Source organism: Dendrobates tinctorius, unplaced genomic scaffold (assembly GCF_039654945.1).
Source record: "Dendrobates tinctorius isolate UK_male_01 unplaced genomic scaffold, ASM3965494v1 ptg000231l, whole genome shotgun sequence".
NCBI classification, from domain to species: Eukaryota; Metazoa; Chordata; class Amphibia; order Anura; family Dendrobatidae; genus Dendrobates; species Dendrobates tinctorius.
Window position 1 is genome coordinate 6,048,928 of NW_027361898.1, and position 21,653 is coordinate 6,070,580.

Consider the following 21,653-nt stretch of genomic DNA (forward strand, 5'->3'; position numbering starts at 1 on the left):
AATAATGGAGTAACAATGGCGTGTTTGAAGGAGGATGGGAAAATGCCCGAGGAGAGGGAGAGATTAAAGATTGCAGTTAGGTGAATTGTGACGACTGGAGAGAGAGACTGGAGGAGATGTGAGGGAATGGGGTCTGCAGTGCATGTGGTCGGACGAGAGGAAGAGAGGAGTCGGGAGACTTCTTCTTCTGTGATGGGATCAAATGTGGAAAATGAGCCAGGGAAGATGCAGGAAGGAATGGGAGTCACAGCACTTGGTGGTTGGGAGCAGATTTCCTGATGGATATTATCTATTTTTTCTGTAAAGTGGGAGGCCAGGTCACCAGCACAAATGTCGGTGCTTTTGGCCTGAGGAGGGAGTGAAAGGTGTCAAAGAGTTTCTTGCGGTTGTTGGCTAGTGAGGAGATCAGGGTGGTGAAGTAGGTCTGTTTGACAAGGTGAAGGGCAGCATTATAGGTTCTTAACATGAATTTGAAGTGGATGAAGTCTTCTGGTGTGCGGGTTTTTCTCCATAGGCGTTCAGCACTCCTAGAGCATCGCTGGAGAAGTTGAGTTTGTGGTGTGAGCCAGGGCTGTTTAATTCTTTGCTTGGAGGTTCTGAGGGTGAGGGGAGCTACTAGGTCAAGGGTGCTTCTTAGAGTGTCGATGTAGTGATGAACAGCCAGATCAGGACAGGAAAAAGAGGAGACTGGGGACAGTGATGAGTGTAGGGAGTCTGAAAGTGTCTGAGGGTTAATGGCTTGTAGATTTCTGATTGGAGTAGGAGGAGTGAGCTGGGGTGGGAGAGGATTTGTGAGCGTGAAGGAGAGTATGTTGTGGTCAGAGAGTGGAAGCGGTGAGTTATTTAGGTGGGAGATTGAACAGAGCCGGACAAAGACCAGATCAAGGGTGTTACCGTCCTTGTGTGTCTCAGAGGCTGAGAGCTGCGAGAGGCCTAGAGAGGTGGTTAGTGATAGAAGCTGGGATGCAGATGTGGAAGTAGGGCTGTTAATGGGGATGTTGAAGTCTCCCAGGATAAGAGTTGGTAGTTCTGAGGACATGAAGTGCGGCAGCCAGGCAGAAAAGTGGTCAAGGAAGTGGGTGGGTGAGCCTGGGGGCCGGTATATGACCGCTACTCTGAGGGAGAGGGGACGGAAGAGCCTGATGGTGTGGACCTCAAAGGAAGGGAATGAGAGTGATGGAACTGGGGGGATGACCTGGATGGTGCATTGTGGGGACACGAGTATGTCGATGCCACCATGTCTGTTTGTGGGTCTTGGGGAATGAGAGAATTGTAAGCCACCATAGGAAATAGCAGCAGGAGAGACAGTGTCAGAATCCTGAATCCAGGTTTCAGTGAGGGCCAACAGATTAAGAGAGTTGTTTAGAAAGTAGTTGTGCAGGAAAGGAAGCTTGTTACAAACAGACCGTGGATTCCAAAGGGCACAATTAAAAGCTGGAGATGAGGGAGTGCAAGTAATATTAATAAGATTATTATGGTTTTGATATGGGGTAGGGGTTGAGGTTGGGGGATGGTGGACCAGGGTTGGGGGAGATGTCACCTGAAATCAGTAGGAATAGGAAGATAAAGAGCAGATAGTTTTTGGAATTGCAAGTAGTTTTTTTTCTGCAATTTGGGCAAGATGGGCTGAGGTTTCTCAGGAAGGTGAGAAGTGCATGGGAGCTGTGCATGGGAGAGGGAAGTATAGAGGGGCAGAGGTGTAAGAGTCGTGATGGAGGGGGGTTGGGGTGGTGAATGTGGATGGCAAAGGAGCACAGGAGGATAGAAATAAAGCACATGGGTAAAAGGGAATGCAAAGTGTGGGTTACCTGATTCCTGCCCTGATTAACTGTCATGGATAACTGTCGTTTGCTTGATGCTTAGCTTCTGTGATGCTTTGCTTATGGGATGCCTGCGTGCACCCCACACTGCGTGCTTCCCGTTAGGAACTACTACATATATAGGCCACACTACAGGGTCAGGAGAGAGGGATTGTGGGAGCTGGTTTGGGATAATTTGGCAGCTGGGGCCAGCACACCAGGGGATGGTTAGATGACCAAAGGCACGAGACCAGGCTGCATCTATTTGCTATATGCCATATGCTGCTCCATAAAGGTTATGGCCCCATAACATGTTCCATAGATTATGCCCCTATATGATGCTCCATAGACTATGCCCCATATGCTGCCCCATAAAATGCTCCATAGATTATGCCCCTATAAGATGCCCCATATGCTGCCCCATAAGATGCTCCATAGAATAGGCCCCATATGCTGTCGATGCTGCAGATTAAAAAAAAATGACATACCTCTCATCGCTGGGGGCCAGGTGCCAGTGTCCTGAGCAGGAGGGGACACTGGCGCTATGGGGGACAGGTGCCAGTGTCACAGCTGGCTCAGGGCCCCGGCACCTCTGATATTCACATGTCCCTGGTCCACCGCTGCCTCTCTGACTTCCGGGTCCTCTGTCAGTGACGTTCAGGCAGCAGAGAGCGCGGCGCGCACTAACTACGTCACCGCGCCCTCTGACCTGAACATCACAGCCAGAGGACGTGGAGAACAGAGCGGCGCGCAGCGGTGGACTGGTGACAGGTGAATATCGCATTTACTCACCCCCTCCTGGTGCGGTCTCCGGCAGCTATTCCTTCCTTCAGTGGTCACGTGGTACCGCTCATTAGTCATGAATATGCACATATTCATGACCTTAATGAGCGTGACCGCTGAAGGAAGGAACCCGTAGGAGAAGCAGGGGGCTGCAGAGACGTGCCGGGGGGGGTGTAAATATGATCTGACGCCCCCGTTCCCCCTGCCCCGCCGACCCCCTGGCATATATGACTCGCATATAAGCCGAGAGGGGGACTTTCAGCCCAAAAAAATGGGCTGAAAATCTTGGCTTATATGCGAGTATATACGGTAATTCAAAATCAATATCCCATGGCGGTCTGGGTTTGGAATGATACTCAAAATCAAAGTGAAAATTTCAAATTACAGGCTGATCCAACTTCAGTGGAAGCTATGTACAGACATTACAGCACAGGATCACAGATGATTTTTTTTTCTTTGAAGTAAAACATTATTTAAAGTGCACCTGTCAGCTGTTTTGGCCGAAATAAGTTTACGGCCACAGCCTTTCCGGGCTTTTTTACAGCATTCTATAATGCTGTAGATAAGCCCCCCGATCCTACCTGAAAGATAAGAAAAATAACTTTGAGGCTATGTGCACACGTGCAGAAATGCTGCGGAAATTTCCGCAACATTTCAGCAACTCCCTCTGCAGGTAAAACGCATGCGAATTCGCATGCATTTTTCCTGCGAAAAACAAGCGTTTTTGCTTGCGCATTCCAAGAGATTTCAAGCATCGCTTGGAAATGTGATAGGATGTTAAAAATAATAAAAAAAATATATATATTGTTATTCTCACCTTATGACGGCCTCCGATCTGCTCCTCGGCGCTCCCGGCATCTTCCGGTCTCAGTAATGCTTTGCGCGAAGACCTGAGATGAGCGAGTGCGACGTCATCAGCTGTCATTCGCTCAAAGCATTGCTAGGAACGGAAGATGCCGGGAGCGTGGTGAGAGGCGGGAAAGACTTCGGGGGCCGCCGGAGGGTGATTATATCTCTATTTTTTATTTTTAATCTATTTTTTACAGGATTAGGGTACCCAGGACCTGGAGGAGAGAGTCTCCTCTCCTCCAGGCCCTGGGTACCATCCGCACATGATCCGCTTACCTTGCGCATGGTGGGCATAGCCACATACGGAAAGTAAGCTGATTAATGCATTCCTATGGGTGCGGAATCGATGCGATTCCGCAAAAAGAATGAGCCTGCTGCGTATTTTTCCTCTATGCGATTCCACAGCGGAAAAATCCGCAGTATTAGCACAGCATTGCAGAATCGCATGGGACGCATTTTCTTTGCGTTTTCGCGGCGATTCCGCAGTGGAAAAAACGCAGCGAAAAAGCAAAAAAAACCGCAACGTGTGCACACAGCCTTATTGTACTCACCCGGGGGGTCGGTCCAGTCCAATGATTGTCGCAAGTCCAGGTCCGGCGCCTCCCATCTTATGATTGCCGCCCTCCTGCTTGCTTCATGGCTCTCGGCCTTGCGCTCCTGTGCAGGCGTACTTCTCTGCCCTGTTGTGGGCAGAACAAAGTACTGCAGTACGCAGGTGCCGGGAAAGGTCAGAGAGGCCCAGCGGCTGTGCACTGCAGTACTTTGCTCTGCCCTCAACAGGGCAAATAAGTATGATCCCAGCAAAGAGCAAACAGATAAACGGCATACTAGGGCACACAAATCGCCACATTAACAGACGGAGCTATTTATCTGAAGTATTGCGGTATATATTTCAGTCAAAAAGCGGAGGTGCTTGCATGAAAAAACATGAATATTTCAATGAGAAGCGAAAAAGGGAGAAATATTTAGCACTCGCTTCCTGGACCCGTAGAAGTGAGTAATCGCGAAACGGCCGTTGTCCGGCACCTCCCTCCCCTAGCATTCCTCTAACGTCCTGCATGTCCACATATCTATTGATGGAATTTATGTGAAATAAAGACTCACAGTTTTTCAGCTATATCGGTGAGTGCTGCATATTTCTCCTTTTTTCACTTCTCATTGAGGGCAAATAAGTATGCCTACGGAGGAGCGTGATGCCGAGGAGCCATGAAGCAAGCACGAGGGCGGCATCGCAAGAAGATGGGAGGTGCCAGACCAAGACCTGCGACACCTATCAGACCGGACTGACCCCGGGTGAGTATAGTAAAGCATATTTTTCTTATCTTTCAGGTCGGATCGGGGGCTTATGTACAGCATTATAGAATGCTGTAGATAAGCCCTGAAAGGCTGTGGCCGCATCTTTTATCGGCCAAAATAGGTTCCCTTTATAAACAGGCAGGGATATGTTTTAACTCCCAAAAAGAATCAGCTATGTTCCCGTGTTGTTCTTTCTGCATACTCTCTTTCTTCTGTGAGGTAGCGCTGTCATTCGGATAGGGGATTCTAGCTTGGCAGCCCCATAATCACATCCGGCACAGGTTTTCCATAAAACCATGTCAGTCCCTGCGGTTTATTATGCAGCATAAACCGTGACCAATAACATACAGTTCATATCACCAGCATAGCGTCCATTACAGAGCTTCCCTCTGTTAAGCCTGTGGTCACACAGGGTCTCAATGTCCAGTACTCAGGCTCTTCAGCCTCACAGTTATCTCACACACGTCAGGGTTTCCTCATGGCTGTTTCTCCATGCTGCAGACATCCACTCTCTCCTCTGGGACTCTCAGACGCTGGCAGCCATGACACACAGCCACTCCACAGGCTGTTAGCCAGGAGATACTTCTCCCAGCGGGACCTTCAACACTGGACCAACCAGGTCCCTGCATTCACCCCATGTGACCTACCGTGGCCACCATATAAGGTCCATAGCCACGCCCACCGGGTCACATGGCTATGACCTCATCACAGGACCTTGACACACTCACAATCTTTTACTATAGTGTACTAAACACACCCCCTGGGTGGGTTTGTAGGTAACTAGGGTCGCCTGTCTCCCTAGTTACCTGGAGATTTCTCCCTGACACAATGACACAACATTGCATCAGTCTCCATCTCAAGGCCACCCACCTTGAGATACATAACGGTCCTTCCATATTCTGCCACTCATCCTCTCTATTGGGACATTCACACAGCGCCCCTAGCGGACACAGTGGTCATTACACCACATACCTCCCCCTTCTGTTCAAACCTGAGGGATTGAACACACAGCATAACCCCAGGATCTCGAAACCGGGTACTCACTACACCTTGCCCCCCAGGTCAAGAGAACCATCTCCATCTGTCATACGGCCTCCTCTCTGCGTTAGGCTTCCTCCTCCCCCAGCGGTCAGCATATTGGCCTTGATCCTTGGCCCTCCAGTCACAGTCTGTCTGCATCATCACACACTGTTTAGTCACTACCCTCCTACAGTGCGCTTTGTCACCTGACTTTTCTCCCGGTTGGTACGGTCATCAGTCTTAATCGGGCCTACTGTCTGGCCTGAATCTGACCCATTCAGTGTCTCACAGGAACTAATGTCTCTCCGCCTCGCACGGCCCGTCGAACTGCCACTTGCTGACAATCTTCGTCCACCTGCCATGTCACTACTTGGAGGAACCCTTCGGGTCCTTACATCTTGGGCTGAAGGCGGCCGCCACCTGGTATTCCGTACCTCTTTATTATTTCGCTGACGGTCCAGCCTCAACTGTTCAATTTCTTGCAGGTACCCCACTCGATACTCCACGAGCATCCTAAAGTCTCTCAGGCTCTCCACGGAGCCAACCACCATGATGGGAATCCTACCCACTTCACTGGATGCCTGGTCTTCATCATCCGGAGGGATCCTCACCCTCACCACACCGGAGATATTCACAAGGTCTTGCATTACCTTCCCGGATCTTCCAATGATTCTCCCAATCAGAGCTTTGGGTACCGGAATCACATCTTTCCGCAGACCTAGCCGATCCATAGCCTCCCTTGCTATCTCTAGGCGTCGAGCAGCCTTCACATTACTCCGCCTGACCAGCTGTTTGGCGTGGAGACATTGTAGATGCATCTCTTACTCGGTTTGATGTATCTTCTCTGGCTGATACTATCACCAACTGCCAAGTCTCAGGTGCCCAGTGCACCTTACACGCTTTGACCGCCTCTTTGAAAGCCTCATGCACACCTTCCTCACCACAGGCTTCTTGAATGTCTCTGGGAAAACAATCACAGATCGTGGTCTTGCTTTCTCCCTGGACCGAAGGCTCTGGCTTTACCATGGACACTTCCCTCACTACAGTTGACCCGACCGGGTGACTGTCTTTTTCAGTTCTTAACTCACAAACGTCACACGATTTGATCACTTCCTGACCCTTTGCCACAATGGATACTGGCAGTTCCGTCTTATTATCACTCACGCTCACCCGCGGTAAGTCTTCGTCCAACTTCTCCCGCAGAAAACCTTTTACTACTCCTCTGAGTTCTTCCATCTCTTCCTTAAGGCTCTTGTTCACACTTTGCCAGGTGGACAGGTGACCTCTGAGCTCCAAGACTTCTTTCTCAAGCTTGTCGACCCTGGGCTTGGCCGTTTGTCTCAGGACTCTTTCTCGTTTGACATGTTCATCCACCTCTTCTCTGAGGGCCTTATTCAGTCCTTGCCACGTTACCATGTGACCTTTGAGCTCAGAGACTTCTTTCTCTAGCCCTTCTATTCTGTGCTCCCTTTCTCTCTGAGCCACAGTCACCCCCAGAGATTGAGTCACCCCGACCTACCGAGACATCCCTCCAGTTACTCACTAACCGTGTGACTTCAGCCGTCTTATCCACCAGGTCAGTGTCAGTCCGGACACGAGATGTCAGGTCCGTCCGTTGGGCAGCCGTACCCCTTCTTCCGGTCACTTCCACCTCTGTCCTCTCCCCCTCAGGAGCCGTCACCGTCTTAATATCTATTAGCCCAACCGTAGGAACGTCTCCTTCCTCGTACCATAGGTCATCCAACACGACAAAGTCCCGGCTCCCCTCCAAGGTATAAGGTATACACTAAGTCTGGTGGTATCCCTCCACCTTGGCCCTCACTGCCTCTGGGCCCCTCAAACACCACTCTGTCTAGCACATCGTTCACAGTGACCCCATGTTTACAGCGAACCTGGGCCACTTTCTCGGTCAGACAGAAAGTGAGAGGAGTTCCTACCAGAGTCACCTGACTCTTGGAGTCCAACCGTCCCGACATTCCTTCCCAGTGCAGCATCACGGTACACACTTGTGGTCCGTCATACTCCGGAAAGTATAACCCACATTCTGAAAACAATCTACACGAACACTGTGGTTTCCCAGACATACCCACTGGGCCAACCAGTGCTGCCATTTCTTCAAACTCTGCCCCTTTCTGGATCACCACCCAAATTTGGGTCACCGCCCCCCTCTGGGACTCCACCCCCTTTTGGGATAACACCCCAATTTGGGCCACCGCCCTCTTTCGGGACTTCCCGATGTCCGTTATACCGGTCTTCTCAGACCACAGTTCACACCACACAGTTTGTCTCTCACGATACCACACAAGTCCTTGTTGGCACCACCACAGCTCCTGCTGTCACCGAACACCAACACCACCGGCTGCCGTTAAATGTAAGGTAAGAAAATGAATCAAGGGTTAATTACCCATATTTGTACGTCCTTCTGTCTGCGGTGTGACCGCAAACCCAACGTGCGTTTCGCGAGTATAACTACAAGGAAGCCCCCTTGAGGAAGCGAGTGGTTATACTCGCGAAACGCGCGTCGGGTTGGCTGTCGCACCGCAGACAGGAGGACATACCGTACCTTACATTTATGCTTGGTATATTACAATTTTTATAGCAATGCTTTAATGCCAATTTTGATATGATTATAGGTGGATCAGATCAGTACATATGGGTGACTTACTGGCACTTCTACTCTCTGTATTACATTGATGGAATACATTGCTCTCCGTACTGATATCTTGTAGCATATTTGTGCCAAAGTCCTGATCTACCCTGTGACTGTTACTCTGTTTTAGGATCACACTGTTTTATCCATATTCAATTACATGTATTTGTATTCAATTTATGTGGTAAATGTCTATCCTAATAAAATGTTATTTATTGAGATACGTTATGACTCATTCTCCTTATAAATAATATACTGTAAAACCAAGTTTTTTTTAGTAAACATCAATACACCTGCACATCTAGTTTTGTTATATTTGTTATCTCCTGTCCCTGCTGTCTTTCCTATGTAGACGAGATGACCATGATAATTAACCCATTTCCAACATTGGGCATTATAGTACACCAATGTCGGACTCCCCCCCCCCCCCCCCCCCCCCCGTGCCCGCACCTTTCCGGGCACATGACAGCTAATATATATAGCTGACATGTGCCCGCAACAGCCGCTGGTGGAATTGGAACAGGACGGAGCAGGAACACGGGAGGCAGGACTGGAGTAGGACTGAAGGACTGGCATGTGGATAGCTGAATGGAGCAGGAACACCGGAGGCAGGACTGGAGTAGGACTGAAGGACTGGAGTGAGGATAGCAGGGTGGAGCAGGAACACTGGAGGCAGGACTGGAATGCATGCGCATTGCATGCAGAGACCCCGTCGGCCGCGAGCCTGTCAGAGGGGACCGCAGTGGCTGTCGGGCGGCGGGGGGCTGCGGCGTGGTAGCGGAGGCCGGGTGAGTATGCGGAAGGCGGTGTGACCGTACCCACTCCCCTAAATCGCCCTCCCCTGAGATTAGCAAAAAATCTCGAAGATACGGGGAGCATTGATATTCTCCTGAGGTTCCCAGGATCTCTCCTCAGGACCAAAGCCCTTCCAGTCAATAAGAAAAAGAGTCCTACCTCTAACCTTCATGGCGATGATGTCCTCCACCTCAAAGACATCATCGGCACCAACCGGCTGAGAACCAGGATCAGACATGGAATGGAAGCGAATCAGTACCACAGGTTTCAGGAGAGAGACGTGGAAGGTGTTCGGGACCCGGAGCGAAGCAGGCAACCTCAATTTGTAGGCGACTTCGTTGATACATCCAAGAATTTCAAACGGACCGATGTAACGTGGACCCAACTTGTAAGAGGGCAGTTTCAACCGGATAAATTTGGACGAGAGCCAGACTTTGTCCCCGACACGATACGGTGGGGAATCCAATCTCTTCTTGTCGGCATAATTCTTTATCCGATCAGTGGCCCTCTTGAGTGACGTGTTGGTCTCAGCCCAGATCTTGGAAAATTCAGAGGACAAGGCGTTGGCTGCGGGTACCACGGAGGCAGGGGTTATCGAAAGGGGAACACCAGGATGTCTGCCAAACACAATGAAAAACGGAGACTTGGCCGAGGACTCGCCAGCATGGTTGTTATAGGCGAACTCTGCCCAGGGGAGTATGTCAACCCAGTCGTTTTCGGGCACAAGAGTCTTGCCAGGAGGTGGAGGAAGCCAGTTCACTGGAGCCACCGTGATGATTCTAGTGGGGTCAATGATATGCGAAGGTTCCTCCACTGTTTCGTGTGGCTGGAAGACCTTGGACAGAGAGTCGGCTCGAAGTCAAATCAGGCAAAAAATAAGGACCATCTGGCCTGATGAGGGTTGAGTCTCTGGGCAGACTGAAGATAGGCCAGATTCTTGTGATCCGAGAAGATTACAAAGGGATGGACAGCCCCCTCCAGGAGATGACACCATTCTTCTAAGGCCAACTTTATGGCCAGGAGTTCCCGGTCGCCGATCGAGTAGTTACACTCAGATGGAGAGAAGGCCTTAGAGAAGAAGCCACAGGGGTGCAGATGACCAGAGGCGGATCTCTGGGACAATACTGCCCCGGCACGGGTCGAGGAAGCGTCCACTTCGAGTTCAAAGGGTCGGTTGCTCTCGGAACGATGCAGCATCGGGGCCGTGGAGAAAGCCCGTTTTAGGGTCTGAAAGGCCTCCTCCGCCTCAGAAGTCCAATCATTGGGAGTAGTCCCTTTACGGGTGAGAGCAGAAATAGGTCTGGTTATAGCGGAAAGGTGAGCGATGAATTACCGGTAATAATTGGCGAATCCGAGAAACCGTTGTATCGTCCTTACTCCGACGGGGCGAGGCCATTTGAGAGAGGTCTGTTCAAAGAGACATTTCTCTATCTTAGCATACAGGCGATTCTCCCGAAGACGCTGTAACACCAGACGGACACTCTTTCTGTGGTATGACAGTTCCGGAGAGAAGACGAGGATGTCGTCCAAGTACACGACCACACAGGAGTGCAAGAGGTCCCGGAAAATCTCGTTGACGAACTCTTGAAACACCACAGGTACCCTGGCAGGTACTTAGTACCGAGTCCATGTTTTAATTATGTTTTAGCTTGCACCTGTTTATATTGTATGCCAATAAAAGCTATGTTCACTTATGTTTCATATACCATGGTGTAGTGTGCATACTTACGGTAGCGCTTTTTCTTTCTCCCTGACCGTCACAGTGATCTGCTGTGAACTCACTGAGCTAAACTGCGGTGACCGCATCACTGACTTTTTTCCACGGTGCTCAGGTCACCGCAGTTCAGCCCTGCTGGGAATGCAGCCTCACTGAACGGCAGTAACTACGATGATGTCACCTCTGGTCAATGATGCTGCAACTCTGTCACGATCTCCACTCTGTTCCTGTCTGATATGTTTCTTTTTCGAAAATTTTCCCCATCTGAACCTATGATGTGGGGAATCGGGAATTGTTGGCCATGAAGTGGGCTTTTGAAGAGTGGAGACATTGGTTGGAGGGAGCCAGTCAACAAGTTGTGGTCCTTACCGACCGCAAGAACCTGATCTATCTCGAATCAACCAAGCGACTGAACCCTAGACAGGCTAGGTGGGCCTTGTTTTTCACGTATTTTAATTTTGTGGTCTCCTTTCTTCCGGGCACTAAGAATGTTAAGGTGGACGCCCTCTCTAGGAGTTTCTTTGCTGATTCTCTTGATGTGACCGAACCTACTACCATTCTAAATGAGGGTTCAATTCTGACCACTGTCCCTTTATGAGGTAATAACTCTGGAACACTTCCATGGATCACGGTGATTCTGACATTGTTTTCTCGTGACATATTGTACTTCATGTTAGTGGTAAAATTTCATTCATATAACTTGTGTTTATTTGTGAAAAAAATGGAAATTTGGCGAAAATTTTGAACATTTCGCAATTTTCCAACTTTGAATTTTTATGCTCTTAAATGGCATATGGCATACAAAAAACTTAAGTAACATTTCCAAAAAAAAAATTTTTCGTTAGGAAGTTATAAGGGTTAAAAGTTGACCAGCGATTTCTCATTTTTACAACACCATTTTATTTTTACGGACCACACCACATTTGAAGTCACTTTGAGGGGTCTATATGATAGAAAGTACCCAAAAGTGAGACCATTCTAAAAACTGCATCCCTCAAGGTGCTCAAAACCACATTCAAGAAGTTTATTAACCCTTCAGGTGCTTCACAGGAATTTTTTGAATGTTTAAAAAAAAAATGAACAGTTAACTTTTTTCACAAAAAAAATTACTCCAGGTTCATTTTTTTTATTTTACCAAGCAGGGCCGGACTTGACGCTGCAAATTTTAGGCCACGCCCGGCCACACTCATTTCGCAACTAGTCACACCCATGTCCACGCCTAATCGCATCCATTTAGCACTGCTGATCACACTGACTGGTACTGAGGGCACAGTGGCTGGTATTATGGGCACACTGACTGGCACTAAGGAAGAGAGAAAACAGAGAGAAAGAAAGAACAGAGAAAGAAAGAACAGAATGAGACAGAGAAAGAAAGAAAGAAGTAAAGAAAAGAAAGAACAGAGAGAAAGAAAGAGGAAAGAAAGAGGGGAAAGAAAACAGAATGAGACAAAGAAAGAAGTAAAGAAAAGAAAGAACAGAGAAAGAGGAAAGAAAAAGAAAGAGGGGAAAGAAAGAACAGAGAGAGAGAAAAAAGAAAGATTAGAGAGAGAAAGAACAGAGAGAGAGAAAATTAGGGAAAGACAGAACAGAGAATGAGAAAGAAAGAAAAAGAGAAATAAAGAAAGATTCTATAAAGATACTATAGCAGCCCAGCTCCCATTGTAGTGCCCACCCGAACCTCCCGATGCAGGACATATCATGATCCGCTCACATGGCCGGCATCCCCGATTCCAAGGCGATCCTGCTGTCTGCGCTGTCGGAGGAGGACACGGTGATGGATCTGAAGCATTCCTGGTTCCGTCACAATCTCCTCAAGAAATTATCTAATTTCCAGTCAGCTTCCAGCACATCACTTCACGTGGAACATCATGTGTGTGTTTTAAAATGCTCCTCGGGGCTCCGCCGTGTACTCCTGTGTCCGTGGGAAAAGCCCGCTTTGTATGCTTCGTACACACTTGGCTCCACTCCGTACATCCCGTACACACATGGCTCCACTCCGTACACACACGGCTCCGCTCCGTATACCCCATACACACGCGGCTCCGCTCCGTACACCAAGTACACGTGCGGCTCTGCTCCGTACACCTCGTACACGCGGCTCTATTCCGTACACCTCGTACACACGGCTCCTTTCCGTACACCTCGTACACGCGGCTCTGTTCCGTAAACCTCGTACACGCGGCTCTGTTCCGTACACCTCATACACACACGGCTCCGCTCCGTACACTTCGTACACACACGGCTCCGCTCCGTACACCTCGTACACACACGGCTCCGCTCCGTACACCTCGTACACACACGGCTCCGCTCCGTACACCTCGTACACACACGGCTCCGCTCCGTACACCTCGTACACGCGGCTCCGCTCCGTACACCTCGTACACGCGGATCCGTTCCGTACACCTCATACACACACACGGCTCCGCTCCGTACACCTCGTACTTGCGCGGCTCCGCTCCGTACACCTCGTACTCGCGCGGCTCCGCTCCGTACACCTCGTACACGCACGGCTCCGCTCCGTACACCTCGTACACGCACGGCTCCGCTCCGTACACCTCGTACACGCACGGCTCCGCACACCTCGTACACGCACGGCTCCGCTCCGTACACCTCGTACACGCACGGCTCTGCTCCGTACACCTCGTACACGCACGGCTCCGCTCCGTACACCTCGTACACCCACGGCTCCGCTCCGTACACCTCGTACACCCACGGCTCCGCTCCGTACACCTCGTACACCCACGGCTCCGCTCCGTACACCTCGTACACCCACGGCTCCGCTCCGTACACCTCGTACACACACGGCTCCGCTCCGTACACCTCGTACACACACGGCTCCGCTACATCTACCCTGTAAACCCCTCCTTACTTACCTCATACCTCATCCAGCACCATGACAACACCACAGCAGAGTCTTGCAGACACCAAGAGACAAGGCTGAGCGCAGAGGACCTGTGATGAGGTCACAGGAGGGGCGGAGTCAGGGGGTCACATGATCAGGGGTCTGGATAAAGGCTCCTGATCATGTGACCCCTGACTCCTCCCCTCCTGTGACCTCATCACAGGTCCTGTGAACAGAGAAGAGAGCAGGCAAGCGACGCTGTGAGTGGCTGCGGGGGGAGGTCTCATACTACGGCGAGGAAGGGGTGCGTGGCGGCTTATCTCCATGCAGTGCGGGAGGGTTGGAAACTATAACCGCCATGACTGCAGAGGGCCAGCGGCAGGAGCAACAGCCAGGCCAGTGGCCGCATCAGCTGGCCAGTGGCCGCATCAGCTGGCAAGCGGCCAGATGACATGACAGCGGCCCAGCGGGAAAATGCCCAGTTGGTTATATTACCAATCCGGGCCTGTTACCAAGGGTATCAGGAGAAATTTGACTGCAAAAGTTATTGTGCAATTTGTCCTGAGTACGCCAATACCTGATATGTGGTGGGAACCACTGTTTGGGCGCATGGCAGAGCTTGGAAGGGAAGGAGCGCCGTTTGACTTTTTCACTGCAAAATTGGCTGGAATTCAGATTGGAGGCCATGCCACGTTTGGAGAGCCCCTGATGTGCCTAAACAGTGAAACCCCCCACAAGTGACACCGTTTTGGAAACTAGACCCCCCCAAGGAAATTATCTAGATATGTGGTGAGCACTTTGAACCCCCAAGGGCTTCACAGAAGTTTATAACGTACAGCCGTACAATTAAAAAAAAGTCATATTTTTTTCCACAAAAATGATCTTTTCACCCCCAATTTTTATTTTTCCAAGAGTAATAGGACCCCAAAAGTTATTGTGCAATTTGTCCTGAGTATGCTGATACCCCATATATGGGGGTAAACCACTATTTGGGCACATGGCTCGGAAGGGAAGCAGCGCCACTTAACTTTTTGGGCTGGAATTGAGATCGGACGCCATGTCGCGTTTGGAAAGCCCCTGATGTGCCAAAACAGTGGAAATCCCCCAATTCTAACTTCAACCCTAGCCCTGACCCTGGCCCTAATCCTAACCCTGGCCCTAATGGGAAAATGGAAATAAATTAAAAAAAAAATTATTTTATTATTTTTCCTTAACTAAGGGGGTGATAACGGGGGGTTTGATTTACTATATATGGCGGGTTTTTATTTTTGGCAGCTGTCATACACTAAAAGACATTTTGAGAGCTATAATTTTTCCATATTTTGACCCACCGAGTCATGTGAGGTCTTATTTTTTGCGGGATGAGTTGACGTTTTTATTGGTACCATTTTCGGGCACGTGACATTTTTTGATAGCTTTTTATTCCGACTTTTGAGACGCAGAATGAACAAAAAACAGCTTTTCATGAATTTCTTTTGGGGGGTGCGTTTACACTGTTCCGCGTGCGGTAAAATTGATAAAGCGGTTTTATTCTTTGGGTCAGTACGGTTACAGCGATACCTCATTTGTCATTTTTTTTACGTTTTGGCGGCTTTATGCAATGAAAACAATTTTATATAAAAAATTATTTTTGCATCGCTTTATTCTGCGAGCTATAACTTTATTTTTTTACTGATGATGCTGTGTGGTGGCTCGTTTTTTGCGGGACAAGATGATGTTTTCAGCGGTACCATGGATATTTATATGCGTCTTTTTGATCGCGCGTTATTGCACTTTTTGTTCGGCGGTATGATAATCATTATTTTTTGCTTTTTTTATTTTTATTTTTTAAGGGGTTCACTAAAGGGGTTAACTAATGGAACAGTTTTATAGGGCGGGTCATTACGGACGCGGCGATACCAAATATGTGTACTTTTATTTTTTTTTGTTTTTTTATTTTCAAAAAATGAATTTATTAGGGAATATTTTTTTTTTTAATTAGCGATTTTTTTAAAATTATTTCTACACTTTTTTTTTTTTTACTTTATTATAATGTCCCATGGGGGACATCACTGTCCTGTGACAGATTGCTGATCTGTCACATCACAGATCGCTGTGACAGATCAGCGATCTGTCATAGGCACTGCTGCAGGCTTCCTCATGCCTGCGCTCTGAGGGCAGTGAGGAAGCCAGCTTCCTGCAGGCCCTCGAAGGTCCCCGTCGCCATATTGGATCCGGGAACCTGCAGGGAAGGCGACCCCCGCAGCGGCGCTGCACATTGCGCTGCTGTGGGGTTCACAGGGAAGCACGGAAGGAGCCCCCTCCCTGCCGATGCTTCCTTTAACCCCCGGTACACCGCGATCATGTTTGATCGCGGTGTGCCAGGGGTTAACGTGTCGGGGGCGGTCCGTGACCGCCCCTGACACATGCCGGGTGTTAGCTGTGATAATTAGCTGACACCCGGCCGCGATCATCTGCGCTCCCCCCGTGAGTGCAGCTGATCGCATTAGACGTACTATTCCGTCATTGGGACTTAGGTCCCAGGTCACATGGACGGAAAATTACGTCCATTGTAGGAAAGGGGTTAATCACCTGTTGTTTTGGACAATTTACCTGCAGTAATTGTGTTGGGTATTCCTTGGTTGCGTATGCATAATCCAATTATTTACTGGAATCAGAGAGATATTTTCAAATAGGGTCCTTTATCGTATTGAAAAATGTCTCAAACCTGTGCATGTTTGCTCCCTTAGTCTGGAGAGTCTTCCGAAATGCCTGAAAGACTTTGGAGATGTTTTTTCGGAAAAAGAGTCTGAGATAGTACCTCCTCACCGCCTCTATGACTGTGCTATTAATCTCATTCTTAATGCCAAATCACCCAAGGCTCGTTTGTATAATATGTCTGGCCCTGAGCGGTCAGCCATGAAAATTTGCATTAATGAAAGTTTATGAAAAGGTCATATTCGCCCTTCCTCATCGCCAGTAGCTGCCGGATTCTTTTTTGCTAAAAAAGAAAGATGTAGGTCTCCGTCCCTGCCTCTATTTTTGAGAATTAAACAAAAACGTGGTTAAAAATACTTATCCGCTTCCACTTATCCCCTATCTATATAATCAGCTTAATGGTTTTCCAAACTGGATCTCAGAGGTGCATATAATCTGATACGGATTCGTGAGGGTGATGATTGCCGAAGTTCTGGCTTCTTCAGGATCCCCATGTGAAGGACCAGGCCCCAAAACTGCATCATTTCAACTGCGTCTACAGGAGAACTGGGGTTTAATGCCAAAAATTGACGAGTATATAAATTAGTTTGGCCCACCATGAGGTTAACAAAATCCTCACAGAAAAATACTTTGAAAAAGTCTATTTCTGTGAGGTCAATGGTGTCAAACTTGATTCCTGATTCTGCCACAAAATCAGGAATCAGTAACTCGTAATTTTTGGGAGGTGGGGTCCGTAATGGAGTGCGCTGGTTAATTTTCTGGAATGATGGGCCTCATCTTCTGTCCCGGGACATCTGTTTGGCGATTCCACAGGACCCAAGGAGGAAGATGAGGATGTAACGAATGGAAGCGGAGGCAGAGATGGTGAAGTTCACATTCATTTTTATTTTTAAAGTGGAACCTCGGGACCACGGTCCGGGGGGCTCCAAAGGGGGCGTGACCAGTGAGCCCCGGGTACCCGTCGTAAAGCCCCTCACAGGGCCAGAATGGAATACCCGGAGGACGCAGGTGCTACCTCCAGTTAGACCCCGGACACGTGGCAGCTGTCCCAGCGGGACCAAAAGGGATAGCAGTTAGTTACAGCAGAGTCCGTAATGAGTCGGGTCCTGGATCCGGGTAGTTGGTAAGTAGTTGGTTCCAGTGACCTTCACACAGTCTTCGGACTCGGATGGCTGTTGGCGGAACGGGATGGCTTTCGCCCAGATGGTTGCTGATGTAATCAGGGAGCAAAGGATACTAATACTCTGTGGAGACAGATAGTATTAGAGAATGCACAGAGACTGCTGACGCAGCGCAGACAGGCTAGCAGGAGAACCGGATGTAGCAATGATTGATAGTCGTTCCGGCGCTCTCCCTATGGAGTAGAGGCCAGAAATAGCAGCCAGTGCGCTGCCATTGGTTACTTGCAATTTTTGAAAAATGCACGCTGTCCATTTAAGAAGGCAGGAGAGTGGGCAGGCGTGCCCTAATAGCTTTAGTTACAGATCTGCCGACAACAGGACGCCAGGAGGTGGAGGCAGGAGGAAGGCCTGAATGCAGAGCAGCAGCATGAGACCCAGAGGAGGCCGGCTGCTGCCTAAGGACAGCATGCGAGGCTCAAGGTGAATGCCCAGAACGGGGGGCAGCGCAGCCCTGGACACAGCGCCAGGACGGGGACCAGGTGTAACAGTGGCAGACCTGGGCGCCGCGCCAGGACAGGGACCGGGTGTAACAGAGGAGGAGGAAGAGGATGAGGATGAAGAATCCGAGAAATAAAGAAATGTGGGATCCTCTCCCTTGCTATCAGTGTCAGAAGCAAGAAAAGCATATGCCTCCTTCACTGAATAACGCTGTTGGGACGAACGTGATGGGCGGGCCATTTTTTTTACGAATATGGTGCTTGTGTCAAGTACTTTATTTTTAACTGTTTGTGTGTGTGTGAGGGGGGATAGTGTTTGGTGCAAACTTGTCTGAAAAGAAAAAGCTAAAAGAAAAAAGGAAAATAGAGATAAAAAAATGCCTGTGAAAAGTAAAGTGTAAAACAGCAGGCACAAGCTCTTATGAGTGAACTGTTTCACATATCAAAGTTCGGCGGCTGCTGTATGTGCACACGGAGGTGGCGAAAATAAAAGTACTTAAAACAGCAGGCACGAGCTCTGATAAGTGAACTTTTTCACTTATCAAAGTTCGGTGGCTGCTGGATGTGTTTACGGGGGTGGCGCAAGGGGGGTGAGAAAAAAAAGGAAAACAGCAGGCACGAGCTCTGATAAGTGAACTGCGTCACTTATCAAAGTTTGGCGGCTGCTGGATGTGCGCACGGAGGTGGCGCAAAGGGGGGTGAGAAGGAAAATCGAGCATGAGTGTTGATCGGTGAACTGCGTCACCAATCGCTCAGCAGCTGCTAAATGTGCGCACAGAGGTGGCGCAAAGGGGGGTGGAGGGGTGTAAAAAGAGGGTGAAAGGGAAGTGGGACTGGGATGGATGAAGAGAGATCGAGCAGGGATCAAAACACGGTTTTAGTCTCTCTTCTTTCTTCTGTCTTGTCCTCTTTATTCTTTTTTCAACAGGGATTGTGGTTTCACAGGCTTCTGTAGCACCACAAGACCCAGCACAGCTGGAGATTCAGATCAGAGCTGACCCTGGTGATGCCGTTGTTGCTAGGCACCGGCCTAGGATCGGAGCTCACAGCTCTGATCCTAGGCAGGTCACTGGCAGGGCACAGCGCCGTCACACCGCGGCTATGCCCTGTGATTGGCGCGATCGACGATTACATTGATCGCGCCAATCAGCAGCTGCAGGCCATGCCTGGCCTTTCCTAGTCTCTGGCCTATGATTGGTGCTCTTACAGTACTGATCCTAGGCAGGTCACCTGCAGGGCACAGCGTGGTGACACTGCGGTTGTGCCCTTCGATTGACGCGATTGATGTGATCTTCGATCGCGCCAATCTGAGGGGTTTTCGACGATGCCAGGCACCAGCCTAGGATCGAGTCCATGGGTACTCGATCCTAGGCTGGGACATCACGTTTCAGCCTATCTGATTGGCTGAAACAATGAGAGAGGCTGTGATTCGCTGTTTAGAATTGAACAGCCAATCACAGCGATCGTGAGTGCGGGTGGACAGAGACAGCCCCCCGGGATGCCGACACCATCTTCTCTGAGGTAAGATGGCGATGGAATTTTAATGCGATCACCGCGATTTCGGTCGCATTAAAGATATAACGTCCTATACCGTCCATGGTCAGAAAGGCCCAGGTCACATGGACGGTATAGTACGTCAGATGGCAGAAAGGAGTTAATACACACTTATTAATGCCTTAACGTTATCTGTTGCTTATACTATATACCAGTGGTGATGAACCTATGGCATGCGTGCCATAGGGAGCATGCAGAGCCCTTCCTTTGGGCACACGCAGCATTTCCTCAGCATGGGCAGGTGATTCTTTGTGCCGGGTATTGGTAGCAGCTCAATTCCGGGGTGCAGTGTACAGCGTAGACCCCACATGATTCTCCCTCTAGGCAGGCATACACGGAGTAACAGCCACAGCTTGGAGCCCGCAGCAGCTGCACACAGGCGGGGTGGGAGCAGGCTGCTAGCAGGAGCTCCGGGATGCACTGCAGGCAGCAAAACAGGACCTCTGAGGAGGATGTGGTGACCACCGAGGCCAAGAAAAGTAGCAGGTGCCCAAGGAAATGCATCCTGTAGCGCGCACAGAAACCACTGCTTGGCATCAACCTGACTTGATCTGCACTGGAGATCCCACAACAGCCCCTCTCCCTGCCTGGTACTTGGTTCTGCCTGTTACCCCTCTGCTCTTCTCTATCTCTGCTCTTCTGTCCTCTCCAAACTCTCTACTTTGCTTTCTGCTATCTCTGCTCTTAATTCTGCAATTTACCACTGTCTCTCCTCTGCCTGCAGTCTGGTGCCTGTATTTTATTTCTGCAGTCTGCTACCCCTGCTCCTGTCTGTGGTGGTACATTGTTGCCTCTGCCTCCTCTCTGTTGCCTCTGCCAGTTATAATACTCCTACCGGCTCGTTGCCCCTGCCTCCTCTCTGTTGCCCCTGTTGGTTCTCTGTTGCCCCTTCTTCCTCTCTGTTACACTTGTTGGTTCTCTGTTGCCCCTGCCTCCTCTCTGTTGCCTCTGCCTGCTTTGATACGCCTGCATGTTTTCTGATGCCCCTGCCTGCTCTGTGTTGTCCCTGCCTGCTCAGATGACTCTGCCTGCTCTCTGTTGTCCCTGCCTGCTCAGATGCTCCCACCTGCTCTCTGATGCCCCTCGCCTGCTCTCTGATGCACCCACCTGCTCAAATACGCCTGCTTCCTATCTGTTACCCCTGCCTGCTCTCTGTTGCTCCTGCCCGCTCCCTGATATGCCTGCTTACTCTGTTACCTGCTCTCTTACCCCTTCATGCTCTCTGTTGCCCCTTCCTGTTCCCATACATGCCTGCTTACTCTGTTACCTGCTGTTTCTTACCCCTGCCTGCTCACTGTTGCCCCTGCCTGTTTACTCTGTTATCTGCTCTCTTACCCCTGCCTGCTTCCTGATATGCCTCCTTACTCTCTTACCCCTTTCTGCTCTCTGATGCCCCTGCTTGCTCAGATACGCCTGCCTGCTCTCTGTTGCCCCTACCTGCTTACTCTGTTAGCAGGTCTCTCCTACCCCAGCTTTTCCAATCTCTGCTCTGAATCCACTCCTGTGTCTCCATTCAATGTCAGCAAGCAGTTAATCCTGAATGCTATCTATGTGTTTTCAACTCTGCAAGCTTATATCTGGTATATAGTTTTTTTTTTCAACTTACTCTGCTTGTCCCCTTATGTTGTGAGGTCAAGAAACTTTTCAAAGTGCTTTATGATCCATGTAGTGCTGGACATGTGTTTATTTGACCACAACACTTTATTGGGTCCTGGTGTCTCAATTTAGTGTGATTGATTAACGAGAAGAGAGAGAGCAAAAAAAAAAAAATCTTAGCCTTAACCTCCTATATATTCAGACCTAGCTAAGGGGAGCATTTATGCAGGGGTGGCATTTATGCACATGTGATCGAAGTACATGTATCAAAGTACTACTGGCAGTTATAACATGGCAGTTAGACAGGGCAGGAGACAGGTAAGACATTTATATACATCTACTCCCTGTACATTAGGAGTACAACAAATATATACCATATGCATTTGTGTAATTTTTATCCTGGCCGCTGCATTCACACACATCCACTGCCCTGGCAT

The 21,653-nt window shown here is 49.4% G+C and overlaps 1 long non-coding RNA gene across 4 annotated transcripts in view; it reads left to right on the plus strand.

Moving 5' to 3' along the window:
* The window catches only part of LOC141059863 (uncharacterized), a 57,481-nt gene that overhangs the window by 18,825 nt on the left and 17,003 nt on the right, over positions 1-21,653 (plus strand). The window contains exon 1 of one of the 4 annotated variants that reach the window (XR_012222614.1): positions 13,959-14,011. The exons of the other annotated variants lie outside the window; for them this stretch is intronic. This is a non-coding gene — a long non-coding RNA (uncharacterized lncRNA). Of the gene's footprint in view, positions 1-13,958; positions 14,012-21,653 lie in introns of those variants that run through there. 4 annotated transcript variants of the gene reach the window in all.